The sequence below is a fragment of the Hemiscyllium ocellatum genome, chromosome 27 (genome assembly GCF_020745735.1).
Source record: "Hemiscyllium ocellatum isolate sHemOce1 chromosome 27, sHemOce1.pat.X.cur, whole genome shotgun sequence".
NCBI classification, from domain to species: Eukaryota; Metazoa; Chordata; class Chondrichthyes; order Orectolobiformes; family Hemiscylliidae; genus Hemiscyllium; species Hemiscyllium ocellatum.
The window spans coordinates 1,310,210-1,315,088 of record NC_083427.1 but is presented as its reverse complement, the minus strand read 5'-3'; positions in this window follow the sequence as shown (position 1 = coordinate 1,315,088).

The following is a 4,879-nucleotide window of genomic DNA, read 5'->3' as shown; positions in this document are numbered from 1 at the left end:
ATATTGAAAATGGTAGAAAATTCATGACTGCAATGAACAATCCGACAGCAAGAGTTATGGAGTCGTGGAAAGTACAGCACAGGAACAGACCCTTCAGCCCAACTTGTCAATGCTGACCAGATAACCTAAATGAATCTAGTGCTATGTGCCAATTTTATGCCCATATCTCTCTAAACGGTTCGTATCCATATACCCATCCAGATGCTCTTTAAATGTTGCAATTGTGCCAGCCTCCACCACTTCCTGTGGAGCTCAGTCCAAATAGGCACCACCTGTCTGAGTGAAACTGTTGCCCCATTTGTTCCTTTCAAATCTTTCTGACCTTAAAAGTATGCCCTCCGTTTTTGGACTCCTCTATCTCAGGGAAATACCTTGAGTGTTCACATTGTCCATGCCCCCCATGATTTTATAAACCTCTGAAAGTTCAGCCCTCAGTTTCCAATGAACCAAGGAAAATAGCACCAGTTTATTCAGACTCTCCCGATCGCTCAAACCCTCCACTCATGGCAAAATCCTTGTTAATCTTTGGTGAAAACTTTCAGGGTTGACGACATCCTTCCTTCAGCTGGGAGACCAGAATTGTGGATAGTCCTCCAGAACTAGATTAGCCAATGTTCTGTACAGCCGTAACATGATCTCTCAACTCAATACTCAATGGAGTGACCAATAAAGGCAAGCATATCAAACACCTTCTTCACTATCCTATCGACCTGCAACTCCACTTTCTGTTGCCGTATTTATGTAGTTGCAGAGATTATTTAATTGATGGATTCATGATTTTAGGTTTGTTGTGGGAATAAAGCATTTTCTCTGTCAGTGCTGTCAATAGCTGAGCATGAATGTAAAATACTTGCTTTAAAACAAGGGACAACAGAAAACACATTGTCCTTGAAAAAGCAAGAGAATGGGTAGTTTGCAAATAAAATAATCAGTGTGAAAGTGATTTAAAGTGCTACAAATTCGATGTCTCTTTCAAGGTAGCCAGCACGCATGTACAACTGGCAGATTAGACTATCGATATGTTCTATGGTTCTACGATTCTGTTTCAAACAGAACTGTATCAATGGAGTGATTCGTATGGATTATTATTCATTCTCTCATGTCACTGATATGGGTGCAGCAACGCTTCCTTTCCAAGGGAGAATATTTTATTAATCAATATGTAGATGAATGTACAGAGAAGAGGCAACGGTCGACCACTTCTTGGGGAATAAGTCAGGCAAATGGATGAGAGCTTTTGGACCAGTGACTATAATTCTATTCTCCTGAAATAGTAATGGAAAATGATACAACTAATGCACAAGTTTAATTCTAAATCAGGGTAAGGCCAATTTTGATGTTACTACATAGAAACTGTCAACAGTTGATTGGGTGGGGCTCTTCGCAAGCAAAAGGACATCTGGCAAATTGGAAGCGTTCACAAGTGGCATAACAAGAGTTCAGAGACAACATGTTCCTGTGAGAGTGAAGGGCACAGCTGACAGGAGTAGGGAACGTTGACTCAGGAGCGATGTTAATGGTCTAGTCAAGAAAAAGCAAGAGTTCAGTTACGAACATCTGAGATCAGTGAATCCTTTGAGAGTAAAGGGGATAGCGGGGCAGACTGAAGAGGAAAACGAGTACAGCATAAAGTGGATAGGAGATCGTTTTGGCAGTTTAGATTAAGGAAAATCCAAAATGATTTTACATGTATATTAAGGGCGAAAAAGTAACTAGGGAGAGAACAGGGCCCCTGAAAGCAAAGGTTACATATATGTGTGAAACGACAGGAGATAGGCAAGGTCCCAAACGAATATTTTGTGTCAGAATGCAGGAAGACATGGACGCGAGCAACTCAGCAAAATCAATATTCATCTCTTGAGAAGAGTCCACATCACTGACAAGGAGATACTGAAGGCCTTAAAATGCATAAAAGTAGACGAATCCCTGGGCCATGCTCAGATGTATCCTAGTATATTGTGGGATTCCAGAAATGTAATTGCGGCCTCTAGCAGAAATATCTGTGACATGGACACCACGGGTGAACTGCTAAAAGTCTGAAGGGTTCAAATGTTTTGTCATTATTTAAGAAAGACTGTAAGGAAAACCCTGAGAACTATATAAAAGTAATCCTGACGTCAGTGGTTGACAATTTATTAGACGGGATTCTGAGACAAAAGATCCACGAGCATTTGGAACGGCAAGGATTAATGAGGGACACTCAGCATGACTTTGCACGTGGGAGATCGTGTCTCGCGAATTTGACTGAGATCATTGGAGGGGTGACCAAGACGGTAGATTAAGACAGAATGGCAGACATTGTGCACATGGACATTGGCAAGGCCTTTAACATGGTTCCGCATGGCAGACTGGATAATACCATGAGAACAAATGGGATGCAGGAAGAGCTAGCCAATTGGAAAACTTAGCTTTATGCTTATAGACAGAGGGTGGAGATAGAGGTTGTGGTTCAGACAGGAGGTTGTGACCAGTTGCGTGGCTCAAGTACTGGTGTTTGTTTCACTGTTATTCATCAGTTAAGTAAACATTTTTGTTGAGAAAGTCTAAGGTATCGTTCATGAGTGTGTGAACAACTCCAAATTAAATACAAGGTCAAGAAGGTTCCATACGAGGTGAACAGGGACAATGATGCGAAGAATGGCAGATGGAATTTAAATTACTTAAATGCAAAGCGTTGCATTTTCGTAAGATAAACCAGATCAGGACTTAATGGAAGAACCAAGGGCATGTTGACATGCCTCAGGGCGCAGATGCACAGTTCATTGAAAGTGGTGTCACAGGTAGACTGGTTGGTGAAGAAGGCCGTTTGTCACACTTGCCTTCATCTGTCAGAGCATTGATTACAGGAGTTTGGGATTTCATCTTATGTATGTTAACATAATTGGTGAGACTACATTTGGAGTACTGTGTACAATTCCGTTCAGACGACAGGAAAGATGTCATTAAAATGGTATGGGACAAAGAACATTTATAAGGATGTTCCCAAGGCAGGAGGGATTGAGTGAAGAGGAGACACTCGCTAAGTTCGGACTGTTGTTCCCTGGAGCGTACGAGGCTGAAGGGTGAACTTATAAATGTTTATAAAGTCATGGTGAAAGGTCACATGACTTCCAGTTGTAGTTAAACAGATCTATTTGTCATCACCACCTTCCACAGCAGTACCTCTTCATCAATTCACGTGATGAACGGGCTAACTTTGAAAGCTTTTGATTTCAGATACTCCCGTTGGACTGTAACTTTGTGTTTTGTGACTTCTGAACATGTCCACCATAGTCCAACACCAGTACCTCCATATCATAAAATCATGAGTGGCATTTAAAGGGTGAACAGCCAAGGTCTTTTTTTCCCCACTGTACAGAAGTCTAAAACAAAAGGGCATAAGTTTAGGGTGAGAGGAAAACAATTTAAAAGTGACCTGAGGGGCAACTGTTCCACACAGAGGGTGATGCATATGAGCTGCCAGAGCAAGTTGTAGATGCAGGTGCAGTTGTAACATGTAAACGCAATTTGGACGGGTACATAGATTGCAAAGGTTTATAGAGATATGGACAAATCGCTGGAAATTGGGAAAGTTCCGTTTAGGAACGCTTGATGGAATGTAACCGTTGGGCTGAAGGGGCAGTTTCCATGTTGCATGACTCTATGACTGCATGCCTCTAAATGAATGGTATCCTCCGTGTTTTTGACAGGACAAAATAAATCTTGTGCTAGTAAAGCAATTGGGTTAAGGCTGGAGTTAAGAAGCCATAATGCGGTTTACTGCCGATGGTCTATTCCAACCCATTTTGCGAGGTTTTAGCACTTGCAAAATGTCAAATGTCATTGGAAATTCACATCCCGGTCGGTACCAAGTCAACAACAAATGTTGGGTTTTAGCCATCAAGTGTTCTTTACTTTGCCTGTGACCACGCTTCCAATTGATATTACTGGCATTTGGGTGCTTGCTGCACGCCCCCTCCACAATCCTCAATAAAAGGCTATCATTTACAATCCTCCATTTCTGCTGTAAGGTCCCTCAAAACATTAGACTTGGAACACTGTGGTCAGAATTTCCATAAACCTGACCTCACGTCCCTTATTCTCAAATGGTAAACATCCTGTCTTGGTTGTATAACTTCTCTATGTCAAATGTCTTTCCTAACAGTCCTCTTTTTTGTTCGGTTCAGACCACCGGATTCTCGATTGCATCCTCCCTGACAGTAAATGCAAATTAACCAACGGAATTCAACCAACGCTATTGTCCTCTCTATCAGAAAATAAACACTCAGCCAACCGAGGTAACCAATCCCCGTACCATACTGAAATATGTTGTGTCCTTTGTTCTCATTTAGAGATGTTACAATATATGGTTTACAAATGGCCTCTATAATCGAGAAGGATGGGGCAGCAGATGCCTGGGAACACACATAAATTCAATGTATTTCCAAGCCCCTCATCGTCTTCACTTGGAGATATATCGCAGCTCCAGCAGTATAGCTCATTCCTGAAGGGTACAGTTTTTGACCGACCTTCTCAATAGCACTGTAGGTGTCTCTGCAAGACCAGAGATTACTGCGTATCATTGACACCATGTCAGCTCCGGATGGGCAATAAAATGCTTGCATACTTACTGACTCTCACTGTCTCTTGAATGAATGAAAATAGCTCAAACCCTCCACTCATGGCAAAATCCTTGTTAATCTATGTTGAAAACCTTCAGGGTTGACGACATCCTTCCTTCAGCAGGGAGACCAGAATTGTAGATAGTCCTCCAGAACTAGATTAGCCGATGTTCTGTACAGCCGTAACATGACCTCTCAACTCAATACACAATGGAGTGACCAATAAAGGCAAGCATATCAAACACCTTCTTCACTATCCTATCGACCTGCAACTCCAC